This window comes from Glycine soja, chromosome 15 (assembly GCF_004193775.1).
Source record: "Glycine soja cultivar W05 chromosome 15, ASM419377v2, whole genome shotgun sequence".
In the NCBI taxonomy this organism is placed as follows: Eukaryota; Viridiplantae; Streptophyta; class Magnoliopsida; order Fabales; family Fabaceae; genus Glycine; species Glycine soja.
In genome coordinates this window covers 16,157,226-16,168,857 of record NC_041016.1, presented here as the reverse complement: position 1 = coordinate 16,168,857, position 11,632 = coordinate 16,157,226, and the positions used below count along the sequence as shown (strand labels likewise).

Genomic DNA, 11,632 nt, shown 5'->3' with positions numbered 1-11,632 from the left:
TTGCTTTCCTGGTAATTGTGTACAATTTTTTGCTTAATTTTATGTTGACTCGGAAAATAAATGAGAATATTTTTTTTATACTTAATTTGTTGTTAAATACTTAGAATTTCAACCTTAGTAAATAAGGTGTCATGATCACTATTTTTTGAAGTTATCCAAAAACAAATGAGATCAAACAATTTTTTCTTGAAATTTCAATTTAGCATTTTGTAATAGATTTAGTCCAATTATAAAAAAAATTTCTTATTTTCTCCATTTTTATGAATAAAAAAAACAAGATAGGATCGGGGGCGGGGCAGTTTGGGGAAACCCAATCCTCAAGCAGGGGCGGGGATGAGTCTATTTTTGGACCTCAACGAGAAATGAGGGTGGGGGCGGGAAGGACTTGGGGAGTCAGGAGCGGGGGGTGGGGAGACTAAACCTGCCCTTGCCTTCTCCCCGCCCCATTGTCATGACTATTTGCGGCATCAATTTTGCTAGGCTATGCTCAACTAGACATTTCAGTTAGTTTTTAAGTTTTTTTACTAGCTAAAAAACTTGTTTGATTGTTCAATAAACACAATTTTTTTGTAGCTTTTAGCATTTTTTGAAACTCTACTTGAAGTAATGTTTTTTTTTAAATGTTAGCTTGTTGCTTCTAGCTTTTTATATCTTCTTCCTTTTTTTTTTCTCAATACATTTATTCAATTTACTTATTATCTCTTTTTAAATAAATCATGATTTTATTATTTTTATGTCATTTTACACTTTTCAACTACTTCAACGGTTAGTTTTACCGAACACTTATAATTTAATAAGCTAATTTTTCAGCTTTCAGTTAGTTTTGTCGATTATAACCTTTGTGTTATAGTACATTCAGAGGAATATCTACATGAGCAACGTTGATGCAGTACTTGATTCATAGAAATCTAGTCTCAAGAACTACAATAAATGTTGGGTTTGAGCAAAAGGCTTAAGTAGCTAAAAATAGATAGATTAGAGGGGGATCAATGGAAGCCTAATGCTTGATTTAAAAGCACAAGGCAAATGCTAAAAGTCACACCCTCGCTATAAAACTATTGGTGGTCGAAAAAATGCCAACTCAAATTTTTTAGATGTAGAACGTAAAAGACATCACCAAAACAAATCATTTTGACTCATTTTTAAAAGATAAAGGACCAAATTTTTTTAACGATTCTCGATTTGAAAGCACAAGGGAAATGCTAAAAAATGGGTGAGGAAAATAAGTAGTTTTCTACAATTTAAAAACTGATAGAAAATTGTTTATACTTATTAAAAGTCATGACCTCACTATAAGTTATCGGTGGTCTAAAAAATGACAAATCAATTTTTTCCAACATTAAATGTAGTATACATGACAAAAAAAAGACTATTTTTGACTCACTTTAAAAACATAAAAAAACTTGTTGAGTTTAAAACCCTTTGTGTTTTAATTATGAAAAACCTTCTGAACATAAATTATAGGCCTTCTGAGGATACCTACCGATGAGTTTGCTTAAGTGTATTCGGAAAAGAAAATTTATGTAGAGAACAACAATTAAAGTAAAATTAGGTTGTCAAGAGTCACTTAAAAAGGATGATAGACTTGAAAGTTAAAAAAAAAAAAAATCAAAGTGTCATTAGTTGTGTACTACAATGAAGTCAACATGCTCATTGGATGAAGAGAAAACTTTAAGCCATGAAGAAGAATAAACAACTAAAGGATAAGAAGAACATTTCTCTAGATAGAAATATTAAGTATTATGAGCAATCATGAAGAACAACATTGCTGCAACACACTTAGAATGAAATTTCTCTAGTAGGATGAGTTCATTCTGGACATCATATCTAGAGGCTCCAGAAATGCAGTTGATCCGTACTTGGTGGCTATGGAAATCTTGTAGAAAGAGCTTCAACCTTCATGAATGTTATGGTCTGAAACAACCTAGATCATGGACAAAATTGAGCCCGAGGTTATGGACGTTGATTTGTTTGGAAAACTTGATATATGTGTAGTAATTTGAACATTTCTTGAGCTACTAAAGTGAATTTGAGATGATCTTAGTGTCTGTGTAAAGCTAAGAGAAAGATCTACATCTTTTATGAAGAAGTCGTGATCTAATATGGCTTGGATGTTGGACGAAATTGATGATAAATAGAGAGATGATGTTTTGTCCTCACAATATAACACAACTGCAATGCTTTGCAGACTATTTGTGTTGTAGTTGTCCAACTAACACAAGACCAATGCCTGAATGTCAAGGATAAAATTCTCTACAACTCTCATGAAGACATTGAAAGCCATATTGGCCATTCAAAGGCTCAAAGAATTCAAAAACAATAGCAAACACGACATGCTAGCTCACACTAGAATGTTTGGGATACAAGTTTGTCATGTCATCTTATCAAAGTATTCCTGTAAGAAGAACATTCAGTGACTTTAATTTCCATCTACATTAGAGAACTCTCTCAAAGTAGAACATCATATGTAGGAAAGTTATGCAAGCCAACTGCTACCTCTGTTATGAGAAATTTTCTAAGTGTGAGAGCTTAGATGAATTTAGATATATACCATTTCAGTGACGAGAAATATAGCAAGGTTCAGATCAGACTAAAATATTTAGTGCAAGTCCATAATTTCGAAATGGTTATTGAAATAATAAATTTCAATGAGGCTGAATTTCAATGAAATGCATTAAGCACATGGAAGGAAAAAGCGCTCAAAATGAAGTCTAAATTCGAATTTGAAATAGTAGTTGAAGCGATTAACAAAAAGGGTCACACAAAGACTCTAAACACCATTAGATCTAAGTAATTAGGAACTTGTTGTACACGTGTCGAAAATCTATAATTCAAGCGTAAGTAGTAAAAGTCTATAAATAAAGACCTCTGACAATTATTTTTCGTTGGATTGAATCAATACCACTCAAATCCTCAAACACCAACTACGTTGTTCACTCAAAAATGGCTCTTGGTTCGAAGGTTACAGTGTATGTATTCATCCCTCTTTCAATAAAATTTTCTTTCGTTTACTTTTCTGCATTTCTTTAAACCTTTATCTCTTTCCAATCTTCATTTCTTATCTAAACTTTACTTTTTTTATCTAATCCCTTTGCTTGTTATTATCGAATCCATAAGAGATTTGCATAATTATAATTATTATCGAAAACTATTACTATAAAAAAACATTATTAGTATAAGAATTGTTAGAGAAACTGTTTGTATGAAACCCTTCACGATAGGTATCACTATTGAAATTATTATCACTTTTTTTATTAATAATTCACAAGAAATTATCTTAAGTTGAAAACTATAATTGCTTGTTCAATCAAAAAGAACTTACAATCGAATATGGATTCTATGTCTCACACTTAAAACATTTATTCGTTAATAGAATCACTAGTAAAAATTACTACCTGATAGACATGTGAGGGGCTTGAAGAAGAATCTATTCTTCATTGGGTAATTAGATGACCTCATGTGCAAGATTCATACAAAAGGTGGAATGCCAAAGGTAGTGAAAGGAAATCTTGTAGTGATGAAAGCTGGGAAAATCACAGCTAATCGATACATGCTTTTGGGAGATACGTTGCAAGAAGCAGATGCATAAGTTACATAAAAAAGTCAAGAAGAAGCAATGATGATGTGACATCATAGACTAGGCCATATGTCAAAGAGAGGCTTGAAAGTCCTTGTGGAATGTAATCTCTTGCCTGGTCTCAAAACGATTAATTTACCATTTTGTGAGCACTGTGTGATAAACAAGCAGCATAGATTGAAGTTTAGCAAAGCAACTACTAGAAGCAAACAGATACTGGACTTGATTCATTTTGAGGTGTGAGAATCACTAGAAGTATCCATGGGAGGAACAAAGTATTTTGTACCATTCATTGATGATTACTCTAATAGATTATGGGTGTACTCAATCAAGATGAACTCAAACTTGTTTCTAGTATTCAAGGAATTCAAAGCGCATGTGGAGCTTGAAATTGGCAAAAGAATTAAGTGCTTGAGGACAAATAATGGAAGAGAATATGTAGATGGTGATTTTGTGGCATTTTTGCAAACAAGAGGGTATTGTGAGAAAATTCTCAATTCCACATACACCTTAGCAAAATGGTGTGGCAGAACAGATGAACAAGACTCTATTGGATAGAACAAGAGCCATGATGGGAATAACAGGAGTGGCCAAATCTTTCTTGGCAGAAGCAATTAACTTGATAAATCGTTCACCTTCAACAACAATTGGATTGAAGACATCGATGGAGACGTGGAAAGGAAAACCAATTGATTCTTCCTTACATGTGTTTGGATGTCTTGTGTACATGATGTACAACTCCCAAGAACGTATAAAGTTGGATCCAAAATCAAGAAAATGTATATTCTCGGGTTATGTTGACAATGTTAAGGGGGTATTGCTTGTGGGATCCTATTGTCCACAAGGTTGTTGTTAGCATGGATGTAGTTTTTGGAGAAAATGAATTGGAAAGTGAGCAGAAAAATGTCAGCACTACCAAAGACACCACTATAGTGCAAATAAAGAAGAAATTAGGAGAAGATAACTCTTCTGAAGCAGAACATGAGCACGAAGAAAAAGAACCAAATAAGGCCAATGGTGGACAAGTACTTCAATGCTCAACTCAACCAAAGTTTACACCAACTTAGTACTTAGATTGTGTCATGATAGTTTATGATGCATATTGTCTTCTAACTGCAGAAAGAGAACCATAAACCTTTCAAGAGGCCGTGAGTGGTTTAGGTGTTTCTCTATTGGTGACAAAAATGCATGAAGAAATGGAAGCCTTGCATACAAACAAAACTTGTGAACTTGTTGAACTTCTAGAAGGTTGGTTATTGGAAGCAAATTGGGTTTATAAGATCAAACGAGATGGCAATGATCAAGTGGAGCGATATCGTGCAGGATTGGTAGTCAAGGGGTATGCTCATAAAGAAGGTGTTGATTTCAATGAAATATTTTCTTCAGTTGTTAGATTGACCACTATCAGAGTTGTTCTGGTTATATGTGTTGCATTTGATTTACATCTTGAACAACTTGATGTAAAGATTGTTTTTCTCCACGGAGAACTTGAAGAGGAAATATATATGCTCCAACTAGAAGGCTTTAAGGAACAAGGAAAATAAAACTTGATTTGTAGGTTGACCAAATCTCTATATAGTCTGAAATAGGTGCCAAGATGCTAGTACGAGAGATTTGATTCTTTCATTGTTAGCCTTAGATACAATAGACTAAGTTCAGACATTATAAGTACAATATGTTTGATGATAATGATTTCATCATTTTGTTGTTATATTTTAATGACATGTTGGTGGTAGGCCCCAACAAAGATCGAATCCAAGATTTGAAGGCATAGTTGGCTAGGGAGTTTGACATGAAAGACTTGGGACCTACAAACAAGATTTTAGGAATGTAAATTCACCAAGATAGAAAAGACAAGAAGGTTTGGATTTCTCAAAATAATTATATACTGGAAGCCTTGCAGTGCTTCAACATGCAAGACCGTAAGCCAATTTCTACTCCACTTCTTGTGAATTATAAGTTATCCTCAAGTAAGAGTTCTAGTAATGAAGCAAAGAAGATGGAAGTGTCTCGAGTAGTGTATGTATCAGTGATGGGAAAGCCTTATGTATGCCTTGATATGCACAAGACCAGACATTGCATAAGCTAGAGTATTGTAACATGCAAAATATTGTTGTATATTGTGTATAAGTAGTTATTTGGATTCAAAGGCTATTGGAAGAACTTGGGCATAAGTAGCAGAAGACTATTGTGTATTGTGATAGCCAGAGTGCCTTGTATATTGCAAGAAATCCAAACTTTCATTCTAGGACAAAACACATAGGTGTTTAATATCACTTTGTTCAAGAAGTAGTAGAGGAAGGAAGTGTAGACATGCAGAAGATTCACACCAAAGACAACTTAGTAGATGTTATGCCAAAGTCGGTCAATACTAAAAAATTTACATGGTGTCTATCCTCTTATGGCCAATTGGAAACGTAAGCAACATGGAATAACGAAGAAGAAAAAATGGTGTAAAGATATGATTGACTCAATCAAAATCTTCAAGTGGGAGAATTGTTGGAAGGTGAGTCTCACATCTGCGGGCTTACTTTGTTGCTTTGCATTGCTTTGCTATAAAAGCAAGTCATGTGGTCCCATTTCCAATATCCCAAAATCATATCTTCTTTTCTTTCTCTTTGCTGAGTTAATGGGAGATAAATTAAGAGAGAAGAAATTAAGTTTTCATGATAGTTGTTGTAATTTCTTCGACTACTAGAAAAAATGCTTTTAACATTAGTTATTTTGGACATTCAACATCGATTTTGAACCGACATTAAAAGTATAAATGTGAACACCAGTTATGAAAAAATCGATGTTAAAATATAATATACAATATCAGTTTTTTACGAAAACTGATGTTGTATAGTAAAAAACAAACTGATATCATGCTAATGGTGTGCATTCTCAAGTAAACCCACAACTAACAACATATCAATCTTAGGACAAACCAACTTCTTAGAATGCACATAATTTGAACCACACAAAAAACAAAGGCATAAACAAGATATCATGCTATGCCATTGCCTTTGTGGTGGTGCTAAGAGCCAAACCAAAAGTTTTTTGAAGATAGCTATTGAGAACAATAGAATCATGGGCATTTGACCATTCAATAGACAAATTGCCTACAAACATAAGATATGCTTTCAAGTAACTATTTGCATCAAATTCAATACTGTGAATTTTTTTATAGTATGTTTGAATAACCCCATGTGTCACACCTAGCCTATCATCAACTTGGTCCTGGTACCTGTCATACAACACAGGAAGAGACAAGCTAAGAAGAACACACCTGTCTAGAAAGTTATTGGAATATTAAAGCAAAGGAATGCCAACAAAGACCGAACGTGTAAAACCTACAGCAACATAGAACTTACCGATATAGATCAAAGTCAAAAAGTTGAACAAACTACCAATGTAACATATTACCCACAATACACCAACAACCTGATTCACCAAGTTCATATAAAGAACTGTCAACATACAATTCAGTACCCAAAGTGTTTAAATTCATCAAACTCAGCATAAAACAAAGACAAGAAGAAAATACAAACCCCATACCTAGAGGCAAAACAACAAATTCCTCTTAATCGCTATGTCATGTGCAACGGAAAAGACTCGATTTAGCCAAATTTGCAGTGCATTAGCAACCCTAGCAATAGTTTCCTCCTAGATCTCTAGATCGAGGAGAGGAGAAAGAGGTCTGCATCATTAAACAAAATAAATTTCGACTTCAAGTGAAGAAAGCATATTCAACACACTAAAACACCTCTCTAAACTTTAGCAGGACTCGGAGCATATTCCTCACCGTTAATTCAAATTTCATGAGCATAAATTTTTATAAACCACCCCAAACCATTATCAACATATATATAATGAATGGTCATAAATTTGTTGTCACCTATGAGTGGTTAAGTTATTAAATCAGTTTGACAAATAGTTAATTGCATATCTGTAAGGAGTTCATCTCAAATTTGATATTGCAGCAATCACTTCCTTATATATGATAAACTTAGTGGAGTGACTCGTGAGCCACCATATTCTGTCCAAAAGGTTTCTTGTGCTCTTTGGCCTATTCATATTTATGCTCTAAACTATCAGATAGAAAGATGCATATAAAAATCTCCTTCAATTTTGAAATTCAAGCCAAAAGAAAAAGAAGTTGAAAGACAGAACACCATTTAAGCATTTACATGTAATTATTTACCTTTGTACGGGACCAAGCAATTGACTAGGTTGAGGGTCAGCATCCTCAGGTCTATTACAACTCTCAACAATTTGAGGCAAGCCACGTAACTGTACCAGTAATCTTTGTCGCATTATTTGAACTAATTTACCATGTATTTCATCTCTGTGGACTTTATGATCCTGGAATGGAAAAAATAGAACAATAAACCAAATGTTAAAAAAGAATACATACTTCAAATTTCTTAAAAAAATTTGGCATACAAAATGAATTGTTTTTTTTAATTTATACACATATAAGTATATTTTATTGGAGAAAAATTACAAAAAAAAGGGACAAACAAATGGTATCCTCCTAAATAGAGAAACCAAAAAGAATTGAAAGCCAAGGTTTTGTAAAGATGTTTGAACACTCAGGGAAGGATAAACCATATTCATTCTTGAAGTTCCACTTAAAATGCCTCAATCCCATGCAGTTATGGATTAAAAAAATGAATGTCATACTCCTTAACAGAGACACCTTGTACATTTGATACAAATGTGTGAAAGGAGTACGGGATAGAAAAGGAATTAATTAAGGAAAATTTAAAATAAGAAAATGAGCAACAACTTTGGTGCAAATGTGCAAAAACTAAGAAGTCATCACAATTAAAAGCAGACACTGTTGAATTTCATAGATGAGATCATGACAAAAAAAATAAAAGAATTTGAACATGAAGAAACCAGTGGGAAAATTAGGGAACCTTTGTTTTCAGCTTTCAAAAAATGCAGATTCATAGTATAACCTTGTTTAGAGTCAAATATAGTATGCATTACAAGAGAGAAGACTTAAATATAGTTGTGTTGAGCAAAATGTCTGTCAGACTCTATGTCCTCTCTATTACTGCTTCCCTTCCTTTCTATCAATATTTCTTTTTCCATTCAAATGAAAAAGGGAATCAGAGGAAGAGTAAAAAAATGCTTTAACTGTGTTTGGTTTTCGATTGGAAAGTAATTGCATGCATTCGAAGAGAAGACATAAAAATTGTGTTGAGCCAAATGTCCCTCAGACTTAATTCTATTCCAATAAAAAAGCAAAAACTATAATTTTTAGCTCCAAAAACATTAAAGAAGTTTTTTCTTTTGCTTTCCATCTGATCATTATAATTTTTTTAAACATACTTTTATTTAAGTAAAAAAGTTAAGTTTGGAAAAGAAAAAAAGGATCTAATGGATGATATAAGAGTAACACATTCAGGGTTCCTTCTCCTTATTCATTTTCCGAAAATCAATATTCTGATAAAGGTGGCAAAATCATAACTATTGACCTCCAGATTCAACACTCACATATTGTTGCAATTTCAATTTTCAACTTGCAAATATTTGTACAAGTCTTATCCTCTCTATTACTGCTTCCCTTCCTCTCTAACAATATTTCCTTTTCCATTCAAATGAAAAAGGGAATCAGAGGAAGAGTAATTAAATGGAAAATCTCTTTCCACTTATTCAACTACAAGTAAATTTCATTATACACGATGAATTGCTTACTAATGAATTTTCATCATCAATATGTAGGAAAATAAAGAAATAATCATACTTACCACAATCATTAAAAAATGAATATACGAACAAAACATCTGAATAAGTCTCCCTCTAACAAAAGGACAAAAGGAGTAAAGGTTAAATAACAATGAAGCACGTACCTGAGCAACTGATCGATCTCAGAAAGCAATAGTGTTTTTCTAGTCTCAGGTACTTTAAGAAAAAGAATCTTTCGAATTTCTTATACCGGAAATGAAGAACAAAATTATAATTAAATTCATGCAATGAAAAACAATATAATAAATTCATGAAACACATTAAAAATTTTGTTTCAGTACGACATTAAAAACTTCATTTAGGTGAGGGCATTTGTACTTGGAATAGTAACATGTACAAAACTAATGACTTGACTTGCCAATGCCAGGTGTTTAGACGTGATGGACTTCAAACCAGACACCTTCACAGAACATAGGTAGAATTAGAAGCCACTAGAATGAGAAAACTCCAAGTAAATTGAAATGGGATCATGATAGATTAGTAAACTAGGGGGGAAAACCCAGTACAGGAGAAGGTTGGAAGCAAACAAAATTCTTGGTTATATGTCTTGTCCTTTGATTTTGTTTTGGCACATATACAACAATAATTGGGGAAATTTAGTTTAGCGGCGAGTGCACGTTAGTAACAAACTATAGAGATATTAGTAAAAGTGCAATTACGGTTACGATGGCTTTTTCTTTTGTTTTTGCTCATCTACTGCACTCATCAATGGAGGAAAGAAGAAAATGCCAAAACGGCATTCGTTCCAAGTCTAACCTATCACCACTCACCACTCACTGCTTGCCTTGCCTTTGTGGTGGTTCTAAGAACCAAACGTCGTTGCCGCATTCATACTCCTCGGGATTTGTGTACATGTCGTTGATGAGTTTCTCTCTAGTCAGAGTGTAGGAACACCATTTGTTGCCGTCATTGGTGTTTGTTGGTAGTTTATTAGATGATAGTTGATAGTTGATAGTTTTTTAGAAAGAAGGCTATGTCATTGATTTCTTGGATAATCTATTACAACATGCCAATTGCCTATTTATAGGCTTAAGTCACCAACCTCTTAATGGTGGTGAATGTTTCTACATTACTTTAGGTTTTTCTAGAGTTTTCATGATAGATTAGTATCATGATAGTTGTAGATTCTTCTATCTTATACATACACTTATAGTTCTAGATTGTTCTACCATATTCATACACACTATAGTTCTAGGATATTCTACTATTTTCACACATATTATATTTAAGAATATTCTAGAAATTTGTAGCAATTTCAACACTCCTCCTTGATGCAAATTTCTGTGCCTCCGAGCATAGCTCGTAATTCTTCAAATCTTGGTCTCGGAAACACCTTCGTGAATATGTCTGCAATTTGATTTTCTGTTCTGTAGTAGTCAAGTTTGATCTCTTTAGTTACTTCAGCTTCTCTAATAAAGTGATACTTGATTGCTATGTGTTTTGTTCTGTTGTGATGAACTGGATTCTTTGCCATTGCAATTGCTTATTTGTTGTCGCAGTTGATTTTAGTAGGCTCATCTTGTTTTTCTCCCATGTCTTCAAGTATCCTACGAAGCCATATAGCTTGACTTGTTGCTTCAGCAGCTGCCACGTACTCTGCTTCTGCTATTGATTGTGCTATTGTAGCTTGCTTCTTCAATGCCCAAGAGAACATTCTCGATCCTAGTGAGAAAGTATAGCCAAAGGTACTCTTCATGTCATCTGTCAAACCTGCCCAATCACTGTCGGTGTAGCCAAGTAATTCTGAGTTGGTTTCAGTAGTATACCATATACCGAACTCTTTTGTTCCTTGTAGATACCTCAAAATTCTTTTTCCTGCTCCAAAGTGTATTTAACTTGGGCTTTGCATGAATCTTGATAGAAGACTTGTAGCATACATTATGTCAGGCCGTGTAGCTGTCAAATATAGGATGCTTCCAATTAGACTTCGGTATTTGGATGCATCAGTTTCTGGTGCTCCATCATTCTACTGTAGTTTCTCATTTGTTATGAGTGGAGTAGCAATAGGTTTGCAACCATACATCTTGAATTTCTTAAGTAAGCCTTCTGTGTATTTCTTCTGCGAGATGAATATCCCTTCATTTCTCTTACTTACCTCCATGCCGAGGAAGTAACTCATCAAACCAAGGTCGGTCATCTCAAAGGTCTTCATCTTGTCTTCTTTAAACTCCATCATCATCTTAGTATTGTTTCCCGTGTAGATAGGATCATCTACATATAGAGAGAGTAAGAGAGTGTTCTGACCTTGAGACTTGATGTAAAGTGTAGGCTCACTCTTGCTCCTCCTGAATCCTCGATCCATGAAATACTGAT

The 11,632-nt window shown here is 33.8% G+C and overlaps 1 pseudogene; it reads right to left on the bottom strand.

Annotated features, from left to right (window-relative positions):
• Positions 1 to 6,571: 6,571 nt before the first annotated feature.
• On the bottom strand, positions 6,572 to 10,793 carry LOC114385891 (annotated as a pseudogene).
• Positions 10,794 to 11,632: the final 839 nt, after the last annotated feature.